The following is a 19,323-nucleotide window of genomic DNA, read 5'->3' as shown; positions in this document are numbered from 1 at the left end:
AAAGAAAGTACATATATTCTTACACTACGGAAAAAAAAATGATTGATGTGCACGCTTTAAAAAAAAAAACAAAGAAAGTACATAGATTCTTACAGTGGACTTTCCTTCGTTGTAAACAAAAAAAGTAAAGAAAGTAAACCAAAAAAGACAAAGATTCAATCAACCAATCACCTCAACTCCTCATCTCATTTGATTTTTATTCTCTGCAGAAAATATATTTTGCCACACGTAAATCTTTAACGTGATTCTTTTTTGTCTACTCCTCATCTCATCTCACCTCATCTCCATTCTTTTTTGTCTGCTCCTCGTCTCATCTGACTTATATTCTCTGCAGAAAATAAATTTTACCACGCCTAAATCTTTCTTTTTTGTCTTTTTATTGTTCAATTGGTAATAAAAGAGAAGATAAGTGTGAAGTAGAATTGCATCTCATCACAATTCCTCAGGCTGCAAAGTTATTCTTTTACTTTGTTTCAGTGTGCCACAACTAAGGATTGTAAGTTTTTTGTTAATGTAAGTTTTTTTGCTTTGCTTATTAACTTATAGCTCTAGAAATTAACAAATTTATTATTATTGTATAAACATGTGCTTTGTAAATATTAGAAGCATTAACATTGTAAAATATTATGTATTGTTGTAATTGTAATTAATATTATTTGTATACCTATGATTATGATAATTGTTGTTGTTGTTGTTGTTGCTCTTGTTATTCAAATTTTAGATTAATGAATTATTTTTTATGGTTATCTGATTGTGTGTTTTTTTTTTTTTTTTTGCAAGTATCACTCTATAATTCTCACTCTTTTAGTTGGCATCACAATTGTGGTAAGCATCTCAATTATAGTTAATACTAATTATTGTGTGTATGATTATTTTTGCTAAAACTATTAATATTATTATTATTATTATTATTAAAAATTTTGCTTCATAAATCCTTTATTTGAGTTTCTTTCAATTTTGTTGTAGATATATTTGAAATGGAGCAACAATACCACATCTCTAATGATGCAATGGAAGGCAATGTACGTTGCAAGATCCAAATTTATTAATGTCCTAATAATATATACAATTATTCAATTTACATGAAAATAATTTATACATTAGCAATATAACATTGTATATTTTTTTTTAAACAAAAATTCAGGTTTCCACCTTACGAGTGCGACCTCAATCGTTTGCACCCCTCCCGCAGTTAGGCGAGCGTATCGCCCCATATTTGCATCAATGTAGATTATACCGTGTTACCCGCCTACCACATATGGATATTGATTAGAGTCTTATCACTTCTTTGGTAGAGAGATGGCAATGTAGCACCCATACATTTCACCTACCTAATTGTGAAATGACTATAACTCTACAGGATATAGCAATCCTTACAGGATTGCCTATTGATGGCAATGCAGTGTGCGAGCCAATAAATTTGACTTGGAGTACAGAATGTCGTAATTTACTTGGGGTGACACCACCTGAAACAGCATTGAAATTTGGTGGCCTTAAAATAACATGGGTAAGGGATACATTCTCAAACCTACCAGAGGGTGCCAATGCTATAACAACCCAACAGCATGCTAGGGCATACATGTTTCAGGTTTTGGATTTACTATTTGGAAATAAGAGCCAAAGTAGATTGCATTGCTGCTTTCTCAAGCTGTTAGACGACTTTGGTGTAGCTGGGGAATATAGCTGGGGTAGTGCTACACTAGCTTACCTTTATAAAGAGCTGTGTACTGCTGCTATTAAAAAAAGCATGGAGATTGCAGGTCCTGTTTTCATATTACAATTATGGGCGTGGGAGCATCTTCCATATCTGACCCCAATTCCAATAAATCCAACAAATTTAAATGGCGACGACCCATACGGTTGTAGGTATAATATTTACTTTTTATTTCTATACAATTTTGTAATCCTTGATACTTCCAAACCCTAAATATTGTATGACAATCATTAATTGTGTATAGGTGGGATACCAAAAGAACATTCACTCATACACCAACGCATGTTTTGCGTTCATACCGTTCTTATCACGATACACATAATAATAAACAGGTAATATATCACAATGCATCAATGGTTAATTTACTAGTTATATTATTGTCTTGATTGATTATAACATAGTTATTGTAATTGGAATTGCAGGTTGTTTGGACACCATACGATAACTATATGCATCCATGGTGTCTTGCAGAAAGAAATATATGGACTACAACAGCGCCATTGCTGTGCTTCCAAATTGTAGAGTATTACCACCCAGAAAGAGTCATGCAACAGTTTGGGTTGTTGCAAAGATGTCCAAGGTGGCCTACAGACAATTTGGATAAATCTGTGCATTGTGTAAAGTTGACAGGAAAGTCCACTGTCAATTGGAGAAGGCAGCATGACCAATACTACGAGCGTTGGAATATGCGAGCTGAACTTCTAGTTGGAGATGACCATTTTGATTCAAGTGTGGACTACGCAACATGGTACCAGCAAAATGGTCACCTATTCACAACACCAGAGGCGGCTGCCCATATATACCAGGTTATTATTTTAGCTTTTTCGATAATACTGCACTAATATTGATAACAAGTTATTTACACATCCAAATACTGCACTAATATTGATAACAAATTATTATTTTCACTTTTTCAATATTACTGCACTAATAAATGTTATTTTCTTTTTCTGCGGCAGCAAACTGAGGTCAATAAAATGTTAAATTTAGCTGTTGCAAATCAACAGAGGAATGATCTCACAGCACAGCAAGTCCTTCCACCAATAGTAGAGGGCCTTACTCGACTGAAGTTATCAATGGAAGCAAATATTTCCTCCGTCCCTACTGAAAGGGTGACAAACTTCGGGCGACGACAAAGGCGCCAAGGAAGACAGCCGCAAACCTATACTGAAACCCACTCATCTACCTCTGCACAACGTGGACAATGCCGAAATGATGATGCCGGACCATCCACCTCCGCACAACACAATATGTACAGCTCTACCCAAGCTGGGCCATCAACATTTGCTGGTAATGAGCCAACCACCTTCAGTGAGTATAATCCAATTAATGTCAACGAGTATTGCATGAATTTATATCAACAAATTGGGTCATCCACTTCCATAGGACAAGGATTTGAGGGTTTGTTTAGCTATGACCATTATCCCCAACCTAATTCAACACCTCCCTCCTATCACCCATCGCCACCTCCATCTTATGCTGGGCAATACAATTATGACCAAGATAGCCAGTACAACTATGATTTCTGCACACCACAACCTTCCCAACCACCCCCTCATGTTGGTGATTTTTGTACACCACAAAATACATGGGTATGTGCTCCAAACTCCGAAGAAGAGGCCTCTGTAACAGACTCTGAGGAAGATGCCTCAAATGAGGATAGTGGGGAAGATGCAGAAGATACCCAAGAGATGGAGGTGTCTTCAGATAATGAAGATGATGACTATGGTAATTATCAAACGGAGGTTGATATTAGAACACAGCCGAGGCGCATGGGGAGAAGTCCTGTGCAAGCACGAAGGTACCCACAACGAGAAAATAGGCATCCTCCATGTTGTGGAACGCAACAAAAATTAAATGTACCTCATCGTCGCAATCACTAGTCAATGTAAAATGACTGTTTATTAAAAATATAAAAAGTATTATCATTATTTATGCATCATTGTAGCAAAAAATATTATGCCTAAATAGTATACATAGCACATTATACTACTAACCGTAAGACCTTTGTGAAAACAAGAAATGTGTACATTTTTCCTTTGGTAAATCTTTTTTCCTTTGCATGATGGCTACTGTGGTGTACATTTTTATTTTCATTCTCCACAGCCTCTCTTCCAAACTCTCGTAAAAGTGTCAAAGACAAAAAAAAGTACATAGATTCTTATTCTCCACAGCCTCTCGTACATTGATTCTTATTCTAAAGTGCACGCTGTAAACAAAAACAAAAAAAAAGTACATAGATTCTTATAGAAGAAAAAAATTGACTGATGTGCACGTTGTAACAAAAAAAAAAACAAAAAAAAAAAAAAAAAAAAAAAAAGTATACAGATTCTTACAATAGAAAAGAAAAAATGATTGATATGCACACTATAACCAAAAAAAAAGCAAAGAAAGTATATAGATTCTTACAATATAGAATAAAAAAATGATTGATGTGCATACTGTAAACAACAATAAAGTATATAGATTCTTACAATACCGAAAAAAAAAATTGATGTGTACACTGTAAACCCAAAAAAGCAAACAAAGTACATAGATTTTTACAATATAGAAGAAAAAAATTGATTGATGTGCACGCTGTTAACAAAAAAAAAAAAAGTAAAGAAAGTACATAGATTCTTACGTGCACGCTGTGAACAAAAAAAGCAAAGAAAGTAAAAAAAATAAAAACAAAAGTCAATCAACCAATCACTTCAACTCCTTATCTCATCTGGTTTGTGGCAATGGCATTGCCGAAATTGAGGAGAGAGATATAAAAAAAAAAAAGTACGCATATGAAAAAAAGTACCCTATAAGGATAGATTCAAGTACAATGACATTGCAAAGATTCTTTTCAGTATTTTTTTCAGTTGCCGAAATAGTGGAGAGAGATTGATAAAAAAGTACACATATAAAAAAAAGTACCCTATAAGGATAGATTCAAGTACAATGGCATTGCAGTGGCATTGCAGAGATTCTTTCAGTATTTGTGACATTGCAGAGATTCTTTCAGTACTTTTTTGACTGAAGGAGTTTTGTTTGTCATGTTCTTTTATGGTAAAAGTACCCTATAATGTCACTGAATTTAACTGATATGAAACTTGCATCCTATTTAAACAGTACTAATGTCACTGAAATTTCCACCGTTCTTATTTTCTACTCTTTTTCCCCTATAAATTCCATCAACCTTCTTCTCCACTCTTGTTCCCCTCATAATTTTACCAACCATTTTCAAATCATGCGTGCCATATATTCTACAAACAACTATAAGTAACAACACTTGCAAATATCTATCCGTTCGTTATCTCTTAGAAGGTGAGTTATATTTCTTAAGTAGTTACTTTTCTTTTTATAATATTCATGTTGATATGTTTTAGGGGCATAGCTAAGCATGAAAATTTTTTTTTTGTTAAATTATTTGTTCATGCAAATCTTGTTTCTGTATTATGTGTTTTGCAACATGAACTGATTTGTATGATATGTTTTAAATTATTTATCCATGAATTCTTGCCTAAATTTCAAAATTGACGTATATTTCCTTAAAGAAATACTTAGTTTGTTAGCCTATAATATACACGTATGTTTAATACTATAATTATCAGTGAATATTTTTAATGGATTACCTTCTTGTATTGCATTGTAATGGTTGTGTTGTGTTAATTTATTAATACTATTATTATGCTTTACTGTAGATGGCAGAAAAGTTGTTCATTTTTCTCATCCATTCCGGTGGAATAATTAAACATGGAGAAAATGGGGTTTATTACGAAGGGCCACCTCCTTCTATGCTTCCATTAAGCCGGGGTGTTACATTTGAAGATTTATGTGATAGAGTAGCATCCACGCTTCATATAAACAGAGAAGATTCAAAATTGACTATTTGGTATAGATTTCCATTTCAATGTCATCCACATCCTGTGACTTACCAGCAAGTTTTGGTAGCAGATGATAATGGTGTCAATGCAATATTCGATATGTTAGACCGTCAATATGGATTTGTAGGTGCAGAGTTATACGTGGGTGTAGAGCCTATAAGAAGCCACCGAGATGTTTTCCCCATTCGATATGCCAACGAAGGACCGAGTGCATCGTTTAACTATTCACATGGCGGGCACTTCCATGATCCATATGCCACTCATATTGGTCATTATTCTCAAGATGCGGCTCATTCTCCAATCAACATTGGCGGTGCTAACTATCATTCTCCATATACCCATGTTGCAACTGAGGACCAACATGTTCCTTCTCGGCCAATTTCCAACAGTGATGCTGACTATGATAATCCAACTGAGCATGTCACACAAGAGACTACTTGTTTTGAGTTTAAAGCTCAGTATGACCAAACCGCCTCTCAGAGAGCTGCTAATGATCCTAATGATACACATCGCATAGCTGCTACTACTGAAAATGCGGTCCATACATTATCAGAAAGGATGCGGACTATGGATAGTGATGACCAACTTGATGACGATGAGGTCCTTGATGATATTGGAGATGAACAGGAGCCTCCAAATGAAGGTAATCATGAAAGCAGTCCAACTATGGGAGTCCATCAACCTTCATCACTAAGCTTTTCACAGAACACGTGGGATAATATAATTGATCCAACCCCACCATTTGAAAAGCCCACTCAGAGTATTTGGGACCCTACCCAAGAGTTTTATGTGGGCTTGCTTTTTGCCGATAAGGATGAACTACAAGCTGCTGTTAAACGCTATCACATCAAGAGGAACCAAACATTTTGTGTAAGAGAGTCAGATCCAGAATGTTGGTCTGTAAGGTGCAAAAATTGTTCTTGGCGTCTTCGAGCATGCTTCCGGGCTACATATGGGTTGTTTGAGGTTAGGAAGTACAATGGTCCACACACATGTACAGAGTCTACGCTCACACAAGATCACGAGCAATTAGACACCCATGTTATTGAGAAAGAGTTGAGGGATGTTGTCAAAAATGATCCAACCATAAAGATTGCTTCACTTCAACAGACTCTTTACAATAAGTACCAATACAGGCCTTCTTATTTCAAGGTGTGGGAGGCAAAAGAGAAAGCAATTGGTAGAGCGTTTGGTGATTGGGACAAATCTTACCAATTATTGCCAAAATGGTTGAAAGCTTTGACTGATTCAAACCCGGACAGCAGGGTTATTTGGAGAACAATACCTGCTACTATGCCAGGCTGTGCGATATTCGAGAGAGTGTTCTGGGCTTTTGGTCCATCAATTGAAGGTTTTCAACATTGTAGGCCAGTGATTAGTATAGATGGAACTTTCCTATATGGTAAGTATAAAGGTACGTTACTGATTGCATCAACTTGGGATGGTGACAACAGACTTTTTCCACTTGCCTTTGCCATTGTGGAGAAGGAAACTAATGATAGCTGGTATTGGTTTTTGCGTTGTATTCAGATTAATGTCACTAATCGAGAAGGGTTATGTGTCATATCTGATCGTCATCCTGGTATAATGGCAGCGATACGGACTATATGTCAATCGACACGTTGGTATCATCGTTTTTGCCTTCGCCATGTGGCTAGCAATTTCAATCAACAAATTGGGAATAAAAACTTGAAGGCTATGGTAATGTGGGCAGGCATGGAGAATCAGTTACGAAAGTATCAAATCACCAGGGATAGAATTACTCAATTAAGTGCAGATGGTGAGAAGTATTTAAGGGAAATGCCGGTGGAAAAGTGGACGTTAGCATACGATGGTGGACATCGTTATGGGGCAATGACCACAAACTTGTCTGAAAGCTTCAATGGAATTCTAAAGAGTGCTAGAAATCTGCCCATAACTGCATTAGTTGAACTTACATACTATCGTTGTGTCGCCTACTTTGCCGATCGGTATACTAAGGCATGTGCAGAGGTTACTGCCGGTGAACGCATTACGGCCTATGCAAAGAATAAATTCAATAAATGGGAAAAAAAGGCACCAAAGCATTCAGTTACCGTGTTCAGTCATGAAGATGGTCTGTTTGAAGTCAGAACACCAATAAACCCTAACTCTGCATATAGGGGTAATCATCGTCATGAGGTAAATTTGAGGCAGAACACTTGTAGTTGTCAAAAATGGCAGGTTTATAAGATTCCGTGCTCACATGTCATTGCTGTGTGTAAATATCAAGGCATCTCTGCAATGCGATATATCGACCGTTGCTACCATTTGGAAGAACAAGTTGCTTGTTATGCACCTAGATTTCGCATAGTTCCGGACAGTGTACATTGGAATGAGCCTAATTTCCCGGTCTTGTATCCTAATGTCAAGCTGCGCCGTGAAAAAGGTCGACCAAGAACAACTCGGCTTCGAAATGAAATGGACGAAGGGGCAGAGCATCAACCAAGGCCATTGTGCAGTCTTTGTAGGCAAGAAGGCCATAATAGAAGAACATGCCCCACTCGAACTGTGGCTGGCTCCACTAGTGGCTAAACTGAATGACCCAACATAAGTATTCAATCTACTTCAGTGGATTGGTTGGACTGTTGTTTTTTTTTTTTTTTAATTATGTTTTTAGGAGTTGGACCATATTGTTAGTTTGTATTATTTGAAAGAACATGGTACTAATTCCATATGCTATGATGTTTTCTAGCACTGCAAGTTAGATTTGGGTGTACGTTTATTTATTTTGTGTCTGTGTGTGTCTATATATATATGTGCATTATAGTTTAGGGTTTCAATAACACCTTATAGTGTGCACATCAATATATATTGTGCACATCAAAAATCTGTATACTTTCTTTGTTTTTTTTGTTTACAGCGTGCACATCAGTCATTTTTTCCTTCTATACGGATCTATGTACTTCCCTTCTCTTTTATTACCAATTGAACAATAAAAAGACAAAAAAGAAAGATTTAGATGTGATAAAATTTATTTTCTGCAGAGAATATAAGTCAGATGAGACGAGGAGCAGACAAAAAAGAATGGAGATGAGGTGAGATGAGATGAGGAGTAGACAAAAAAGAATCACGTTAAAGATTTACGTGTGGCAAAATATATTTTCTGCAGAGAATAAAAATCAAATGAGATGAGGAGTTGAGGTGATTGGTTGATTGAATCTTTGTCTTTTTTGGTTTACTTTCTTTACTTTTTTTTGTTTACAACGAAGGAAAGTCCACTGTAAGAATCTATGTACTTTCTTTGTTTTTTTTTTTAAAGCGTGCACATCAATCATTTTTTTTTCCGTAGTGTAAGAATATATGTACTTTCTTTGCTTTTTTGGTTTACTGTGTACACATCAATAATTTTTTTCTTCTATATTGTAAGAATCTAGGTACTTTCTTTACTTTTTTTGGTTTATAGTGTGCACATCAATCATTTTTTCTTTTCTATGGTAAGAATCCGTACTTTCTTTGTTTTTTTTGTTTACAGCGTGCACATCAGTCATTTTTTCGTTCTATAAGAATCTATGTACTTTTTTTTTTGTTTTTGTTTACAGCGTGCACTTTAGAAAAAGTGTACTTGAATCTATCCTTATCTATTTCTAAAAGAACGTGACAAACCAAACTGGTTCAGTCAAAAATATATTGAAAGAATAATATGCGTACTTTTTTTATATCTCTCTCCTCTATTTCGGCAATACCATTGCCACAATTCTTTTTTTCTCACATTTTCGGCAATTAGATTGTCACAAAATTTTTTTTCCTATTTCGACAATACCATTGCCACAATTAATTTGTCACAAATTTTTTCCCCCTATTTCGACAATACCATTACCACAATTTTTCTTCTTTTTTTTTTTCCCACAATTTCAGCAATGGCACCGAAATTGGGAAATTATTTTTTCCCACATTTTCGGCAATCCAATTGCCGTTTTCTCTCCTTTTTATTTTTTTTTTTTTTTTTTTCTTTTTTTTTTCTCATATTTACGGCAACGCTATTGCCGTAATCCTTTTTTCCTTTCTTTCCCACAATTTCAGCAATGGCACTGCCGAAATTGAGGAAAAATTAAATAATTTCCCCCTATTTCGGCAATAGCGTTGCCGTAAATGTAAAAAAAATAAAAAAAAAAAAAAAAAGCACTGGGATTACCGAAATTGTGGGAAATTTTTTTTTTTCCCACATTTTCGGCAATCCCATTGCTGTTTTCTCTTTTTTATTTATTTATTTATTTACATTTACGGCAACGCTATTGCCGAAATAGGGGAAAATTATTTAATTTTTTCTCAATTTCGGCAATCCCATTGCTGTTTTCTCTTTTTATTTATTTATTTACATTTACGGCAACGTTATTGCCGAAATAGGGGAAATTATTTTTTCAAATTTTTCCCCAATTTCTTTTTATTTATTTATTTATTTACATTTACGGCAACGCTATTGCCGAAATAGATATTTCCTCCTATTACGGCAATGGGATTGCCGTAATCCTTTTCTCTTTTTCTTGTTTTTTTAATTTTTTAATTTTTAATTTTTTATTTACATTTACGGAAACAGGGGAAATTTTTTTTTCCTATTTCGGCAATCCCGTTGCCATAATCCTTTTTTTCTTTTTTTTCACATTTTCGGCAATGCTATTGCCGTAATCCAAATAGGGAAAATTTTTTTCCCCAATTCTTTATTTTTTTTTCCCACATTTTCGTCAATGGCATTACCGAAATTGTGGGGGAAAAAAAAAAAATTTTCCCCAACAATTTCGGCAATGGCATTACCGAAATTGTGGGGAAAAAAAAAATTTTTCCCCACAATTTCGGTAATGCCATTGCCGAAATTGTGGGAAAAAAAAAAAAATTTTTCCTCCACAATTTCGGCAATGGTTATTCTCTCTCCTCTCTCCTACTTTTTTGTTATTCTCTCTCCTCTCTCCTGCTTCTGGTTGAATTTCGGTAACAGTATTCTCTCTCCGGCTTTTTTTTGGCTGAATTTCGGCAACGCCATTGCCGAAATTCAGTCTCTCTCCTCACTTCCCCAATTAACTTTAAACAGTAGGTATAATGCAAATTAACTTTAAATTTTGCAATTTTTACCCAAAAGACTCTGTTTTGTATCCAAAAAAAAAAAAAAAATGTGTGTAGACTGTGGACGTTTTAAAAAAAAAAAAATTTTTAAAAGAGATAAATAATTAAAATAAAAATAAAGCCTGGAAAGTACTGAAACGTAGACAAAACTGTTGCATTTCTAAAAAAAGATGGAAGAGAGAGTGAGACTTTGAGAGGTTAACTTAACTTGTAAGATTGAAACAATCCAGTGAACCCACACACCATTCACCACAAGATGAAGAATACTAAGGTGAGTAATGAGAAAAAAAATTGGAATTTAATTTCTTCAAGAATTAGGAGAGAGAGAGGGTTTTTTTTTTTTTTTGGTTTTGCATATTTCAATATATAAACATGAGATTTATTAATAAAAAATTTGCTTACTATTAATTTAGATTTTAATTTTGTTAGGGGGGATTCTCAAAAAAAAAAAAAAAAATTGTTAGGGTTATTTTGACTCATTTTTTTTCTCTTCACCTTCTAAATCTTTTGTGTTTTGGCATATGAGATTTTTTTGATACACAACTCATATATTATATTATATTAGTTAAAAGAGGTAACTTTTTTTTTGGGACCCTTAGGTGATTGCCTAAGTTGCCTACATGCTGGAGCCAACTCTGTTAACATCATTGTCTATAAGTATGTAGATATCACATAGATAGATAATCCATTTATTACAAATTTTTTTACATCATTGTTAATTGTTAGTACTTTGTTATGGAGCGAGTAATTTATTTTTTTGCTTGGGTGGACTTATCTAATTCGTACCAATTATATATATATATATTTCAAATAATTTATTTAATCGGTATTTTTTAAAACAAAAATAAATTAATTAATATTTAAATATAAAAATAGCCCACTTAAAATATTAACGCCAAAAGTTGTTGAGCTGCCTTGGATTTGAACCCCCATTATTTGAATTGTATGGTGAGACTTCTAACTGTTTGTTAACATGGAAGTCTGCAATTTGCATGCACTGCTATACTCGTGTGAAATGTGAATTGCATGTTGCCCAAACACTGGGACTATCTATAAATAAAGCACTGGCTTGTACAATCAATAAAGCAAATTAGCCAATTCTTTCTAGCTTGCTGATATACATTCTCTACTAGTTTCCTCGATCTCTTAGATTGAGTAAACAGTTGTTAGTGTAAGTGATTGGAGGCAACCAAATGGATTGGCATTGTTCTCTGCATTTCATTTGGTTTCCTCCAATATCTCATGTCCAACATTAGATTCATATGTATCAATCTCCCAGGCCTAACTGAAGGAATGAAAAAATATATTGATATTGTCAAAGTCGTATGTGAGGATTGGAGGAAATTAAATAGATTGTCATCATTTGGGGCATTCTATTTAATTTCCTCCAATATCTTATATCTGTCATTACATACAAATATACATCTATTCTAAACTCTAAAGGAATGAGTAAATCAAGATTAAATTTTGTGTGTTTGTGTATGTGTGCGTGTATATATTTGATAATTTGACAATTATAAGCACAGGGCGAATGATTAAAATCTTGGTTCTCAAGTATAAGGGGTAATGTTATTGTGCTATTGCTCTTGGCAATTACATTGCATATTTAATCTCAACCCTTGACTTTCGTTTTAAAATCATCCTATACTATAAAATGTTTCAAAAATGTCATATTATTAATGGATAGAAAATATTGACGTAGTAAATAAAATTCATGAAACCGAGATTTCTTTAATGGCGTGATGCTTATGAAATGACATGAACATTTTGAAGTATAATGATGCTTTTAAAGCAAAGATTAAAACCAAATATGCAATTTAACCGCAAAAACAATAATATGAATTTCAATGTCACATTTGAGAATTGATGTATAAAAACATTCGCTTTCAAGGGAAAAAGCTATAAATTCTAGTTTGTAGTTCTGATTATATTGATTCGTTCCATAAGTTTATTTCTCGTTAGTGAAAAAGTTTATTTTTTATTTTTATTATTAAATAGGAGGAAAAAAGCTTTCTCGTTAGTGAGAAAGTTAAAAGACAAAAAAAAAAAAAAAAAGGTAATTAAAAAAAATGAATAAAGAACCAAATCATTCTTTCAATTTTCAAAAATCCAATCAATTTCATTCAAATCTCAATAAATAAAGAACTTGTTAAAAGTTTATTATGGAACTAAAAAAAAAATCATTATGAAAATGTAAAAAATTTCAGAATCAAGTCAATTTTTGAAAACTTGAGAGACCAATCATACTCATTTGAAACTTGAGGGACTAATTGTGCACACATGGTAAACTCCAGGGACTAATAGTGTAGTTTCGCCAAAATGAAATCCTCCATGTGAATATCTAAATTAGAAAGAAAAAAATTGTATTTTTCTCTAAAATATACTATTTAAAAAAACTGTACCTAAAAAGAAAGATTTTTTAAAAATTGTATTTTTTTATTATAAATAAGTTAGATATAATTCCAATTTATGACGTTTGCACAATTTTAAACCATCCACCATAATGACCACGGTTCACAAATCGGTCCCTTAGTTGCCTAGGTTCTCCCACACTTGTTAAAGACTTAAAGTTTCTTTTGTACCATATAAACACTCTCTCGTGGGATCCTAAATCCTTTAGCCACAACATACCTTTAAACAATCGGCCTCCTAAAATGTTTTAACTGCTTTTCACAAGGTTTCAACAAATTTTATTTATTTGGGTACATTTGTGTTCAAGCTTATTTTTGGGTCATATTGCACTGTGTTTCATGACCCAGCCCCCAAAAAGACAGGAACGCAACCCTATGGGCTACAAAACACATGGACAAACAAAAGGTCCATAAACCTAAAGCATTTTTGGAAGATACAAGCCCATTAATTGGGCCACCAATGCTTAATAAAATTAGACGTCAAATGGCTTTGTTAAGGTCTAATCAATGACCCAAGTCCATGGCAAAATTTAAATTCCAAACCAATGGAGTAACGTTCTGAGGGGATGGGGTGTAAATCAAATTGAACACCACTTCGATTTAATTAGGAGAGTGAAATATTTTGAAACAGATCAATATTAACATATCCTTTTGAGATTTTATTTTATTATATATATATATTTGAGAATCATATACCCTTTAGAGATTATTATTATGAAATATTTTGGAACAGATGAATATTAATATATCCTTTCGAGATTATTATTATTATTATAAGCTACATGAAGGGCACAAAACTAAAAAACAAAACAATTACCCAATCACCAGAACCGTATATTCAATCCAATTAAAGAGATCACTCCATTCCTCAAGAACCCAATCAAATCAATCATATTCAAATTCACAATTTTTTTTTTTTTTTTTTGAACGAAGGGTAGAAAGTTTATTGAATCAAACCACAATAATACAAGTAAGGCCAACGCTGCAAATGGTTACTAACCACAAGCACAGTCGTATCCCCTATGGGAGTTCATAAGGGAAGGGAATAGAATGAAATTGAATAATCATAAGAGAATGGAATGATCATAACAGAATGGAAATGAATGAAATAGAATGAAATGTATTTAAGTAAGGGATATTAATGGAAAAGAATGAAATGGAATGGAATTAAGTAACTTTGATTGAATGTTTTAAAATAAAGGAATTGAAAGGAATGAAAATGAATAGAATGTAAGTAATCTTGTTTGTGAGCAACATGGAGGGAATGAAATGTAATCATTTTATGACAATATTACTATTAGACCCTTATTTTAAAATAAAGAGTTGAATATATAGGGATATTTTGGGAGTTTTAGCAAAAAAATTATTAAATCTAATTTCATTCATTCCCATTCATCTCAATTTCGGGGGGAATGAAAATGTGAGATTTTAAAGGAATAGAGAGGAATGAGTGTTCCCTCCTACCCATTCCATTCTCTCTCACTTAAATTCCCAAACAAAGGAATGAACTTTCCATTCCTTTTATTAAAACTCTCAAATAAGGGAATGAAAAAAATTCTAAAATGATTCTTTTCATTTATTTCTATTCCATTTCATTCTCTCCTCCCAAACAAAGCCTTAAACTCTATATCAGTTCACAACCTGTTGTGCTACCATACATGTTTGGTATTCTATTAGCAAACTAGTTGCTCGTTCCATGATAATCCTTGGCTGAAGCTGCACATGGTCGAAGTAAAATTTATTTCTTGCATTCCAAATGCTCCAACAAATAATACACAAAATTTCTACCCACCAACAAATAATCCAATCAATGAATATAGGAAAAGCATAAAAGTTGCACTAAAGTTCATAGTTCATACAGGCTCTCATTTAGCATACAGAATTCTAACCAAATGCAAGAAATTTGGAATTAAACAGTTAACAAAATTATCGTTAAACTTATGATGTTCACGAGTGGACTTAAATTAATAAAATTAAACACAAAATAAAAGGCACAAACTAAACTAAAAGGTATTTGGGGAAAATATGCACGGTGGATTTGGAGAAATGTTAAATGTCACAAACTAAATTAGCATATGGGGAAAAATGTCACAAACTAAAAAGCACAACCATTCCATGAAAACGATTATGAATTCATATCAATTAGCATTGAAATTTCAAAATTCTCACCTATGGTATGGATTTAAAGAATGATTGTGGGTTGTTCCTACATGGAAATTAAATGAAGATTTGAAAAAACAAAAAATTGAAAATAAGGATTGGAGAGAGAGAGAGAGAGAGAGAGAGAGAGATGACAACGCGATTGAATTTTTAATTATTGACAAAGATTTTGATGGAGCATTGATTAGCAATGTTGAAGATTTTGACAGGGCGTTGATTCGCAATATTGGTGTGAGAAGGAAAGATTGCATATTTATATCATTATTAGAAAGTATTATCATACTTATTTTGAGTTAAAAGCTAATAGACTTTAATTTTACAAGGGCCATGATAAAGTCAAAGAAGGCCAACCCGATTAAATTCAAATCCAATTGGACCAAGAAATCAAAGGAAATTTACACATAGTCCAAGTCTAAATCGGATTAGGATTCCAGCTTGCGCACAACGAGATTGAATTGGTTTTTAATTATTGACAAAGATTTTGATGGAGCATTGATTAGCAATGTTGAAGATTCTGATGGGGCGTTGATTCGCAATAATGGTGTGAGAAGGAAAGATATTTCAAGTGGGAGGATAGCAACAACATGAGAGAGAGAGAGAGAGAGGAATTTTTTTTTTTTTTTTTTTGAGAGAGAGAGGAATTTGTGTGTATCAAAACATACGCTAAATTGTTTGGTATACTTAAAATATGAGATACTTTGTATTGGATCCCATACTGGTACAAGTATAGTATGGTACAAATAATTTGATTTTCACCCTATAAAGATCCCATCTCTTTAGACCAAAGAAAAAAATGACTTAATCCAAAAACTTCCGTCTGCAATGACCAGTTAATTACTTTGCCAATCAGCCAAATCAACATTTTCAGCATATTCTAATATTTTCTAAAAGTTATTACGTTGTGATGAAAATATAATTGAATTCGATAAGTGACATTGTTTTATTTCTTGTCCTTTAATAAAAGATGGCAATGATGGGAATTTAATAAAAGATCCCTTCTATTAAAACAAGACCTGGGTTACGTCTTTCTCACAAAAAAAAAAGAAAAAAAAAAAAAAGACTTGGGTTCCGAGTTAGGACAAATTTCTTAGAGTGTGTTTGGATATTGTTTATTTTGCTAAAATTGAAAAATTATTGCTGAAAGTACTATAGATAAAGGTAAAAGTTAGTTAAAATAGTACAGTTGGACCATGAATAGTGCCAAAAAGTGTAGTAGGGCCCATGAATAGTAGCAAAAATAAGCTGAATAGTGAAATAATTTTCATTTTTCATCCTAACCCAAATGCACACTAGCAATAATTTTTCAGTTTCAACAAAATAAATGGTATCCAAACATACTCTAAATATATTATAAAAAATACTTTTCACCTTTATGAAACAATTCCATGACATGGCAAGGATTCACCCATACGTTTTGGGCTAATGCTTTTGATTTTTTATGCCCTTACTTTGTTATTGTCCTGCTTTGTACTCAGTTTTGGCGATTTAGCTGCCTTTTTTGAATGAAATACGCATGTTGCAATATATATATATCTATGTATATATATATATGTAAGGACACAATTCTCTGGTGGCCCAATAAGGATGTTGGGCTCGCGCATGAAAGATCCCTCACAATATGATTTGTAGAGAGTGGGCTTGAAAAGCTAGCCGTTGGTCACGGGACGATGTTCCGGGCTCGATTTTAGAGGGATTCCAGTAAAAGAAAAGAGTTGGGTTTGACCATTTAAGCCGTGAAGTGTGGCGTCCATTGTGATTGGGCTCCTCGGACTTGGTCCGAGGACCATTAAGGTCTTCCCAGGTTACCCGACGGCGGGTCCTTTTATGGTCTGCACATGTTATTAGGGTGTTTCCCCCTATGGAGTCTTCCTTTTTTGGAGATCGCCCCGTGACCAACGGCTAGCTTTTCAAGCCCACTCTCTACAAATCATATTGTGAGGGATCTTTCATGCGCGAGCCCAACATCCTTATTGGGCCGCCAGAAAATTGTGTCCTTACAATATATATATATATATATATATATATATATCATTCATATTATTTTGGTGGGATTATTTTTTTTAGAGAGTTTCAACCTATGACGTTTACTACTGATGATAGTTTTTTATCATCAGACCAAAACACCAATCGGAATTTGGTGTGAGCAGAGATTAAATCCAAATCTTTTATTCAATTATCAAAGATTTTACCAGTTGAACTAATTGGAACCCACTAGTGGGATTATTTTTAATTGCATATTTACGATGTAAATATAAACGCGGTGATCAATTGGACTTTTGATTAATTAATGTTTTTTTTTTCTTTTATTGACTCCTACTTGTTTTATTAATTTTAATACATAGGGATAAATGTATTGTTACATATGAATAGTACTTAAGTACTGTACCTAAATTTTGCCCTAATAAAATAAAATTTGACCTCTATCTCTATGTATTAAAATTATGCCCTTGCAAGAAGAGCAGTTTCATCTGCTAACACTGATATTTAGGTGGAAGAGCTACCTAATGATTTGGATAATGTATTCCAATTGAATTTGATTCATTAATAAAACTATGCTTATCTTTCTCTATTAAAAAAAAAAAATTCGATCTAAGAATATGAGAATGGGATCATTGACTCTTTTTTTGGGTAGTATTTTAGGACGTAACTTCAACCTAACTTTAATTTTATACCATGTACCACAAATTGTATGATTAATTAAGTAAAACATATGCAATTGACCTAACTTTGATATCTTATACTCTTTGCTTTATGAGGTGAACATCTTAGTCTCACAACTTATTGATTTATTGAGAAGGTTTCTCTTACAAGTTACAACTACTCTATGGAGCGAGACCCATGTAGTACACGTGGTATTACCCATTTTTCTCACGTGATGTGGAGTCAATGAGCCCATCCCAATGACCCCTTTTTTCATTCAGCAAAAAAAAAAAAAAAAAAAAAAAAAAAACCCTAGGGTGCGGAATTTTAAGATATTTACTACTAACTTACTTATAATAAAAAAATTGTATATCATGGAACAATCATTTGATTCATTTCACTCAAAAAGGGGCTTAATTATTATTGAAAAATGAAAAGAAAGTAGCACTGATGACATCATGCGTCTCAATCATCATCACTTAATTTTTTTATTATGTGCTTTTGTTAGGTCAATCATCATCACTTTTATTATGTACTTTTGTCTCAATCATTTATACAATTGTTAGATTGCATTATTATTGATCTTTGATCACCTTAAAATTTTGCAAATATGAAGTATATATAAAGATAAATCCAATAGTCTATTTGTCAAAATTCACATTCAATTAAAAAATATTAATTGATGTAACATTGTTATACCAAGTATTACTTGAACTCAACGCACGAGTCTCTTTCACATTGAGACTTGTGGGTCACTTATTAGAGTGTGCCAACATGCAGACATTTTAATACCAATCCTTTGTTTGTACCTTTAATTTATGTTTGGTCTTGGAAAAGTTAACAATGATTTGAGCATCAAACATTAACATACGTGCTTTCTGATTAGGCCCTTTACATTTTGACTTTCTGATCTATGTTTTGATATTCTCGTTAAGAGCTAGTGACTAAAAGTTTGTCATCATTTTCATCTTTGCAGTGTGGCCGGTTTGCTTTGCTGGTGCTGTCGCTGTTTGCCGATATGGCCTTGCTTCTAAACGAAGAACGATTTATATGAACACTGAACAGATATAGAGGGTGGTATTTGTGGTATGCCGTATGCATCCAAAATTAAAGTAATGTGAACATCTTGCTTTTTTTTCTTTGTTGCTATTCATCCTAAGAAAATGTTGGACCAAGCTTTTCTTGAGCATGGAACATATTTTTGAAAATGTTTTAGTGAATGCCTCTTGATAATGTTTTAAATTTCAATACTACATAGGAATATGATTGACTGAAAGAAGCAGTGGAAATTGAGAAGTAGGAAGTGAATCAAAGAAAAGTTACATAGATTAAATAAGAGGTGTATCACAATATTGCTTGCGTTGTTGGTAGGGCTCTAAGTGACCCACAATGTCTCAATGAGAGAGGGAGTTCCAATGTCTCCCTTGAGTTCATAAATCTCTTTTATGCAATTTGATTTGTAGCTTTA

This window comes from Quercus lobata, chromosome 5 (assembly GCF_001633185.2).
Source record: "Quercus lobata isolate SW786 chromosome 5, ValleyOak3.0 Primary Assembly, whole genome shotgun sequence".
Classification (NCBI taxonomy): Eukaryota; Viridiplantae; Streptophyta; class Magnoliopsida; order Fagales; family Fagaceae; genus Quercus; species Quercus lobata.
This window is presented reverse-complemented; position numbering follows the sequence as displayed.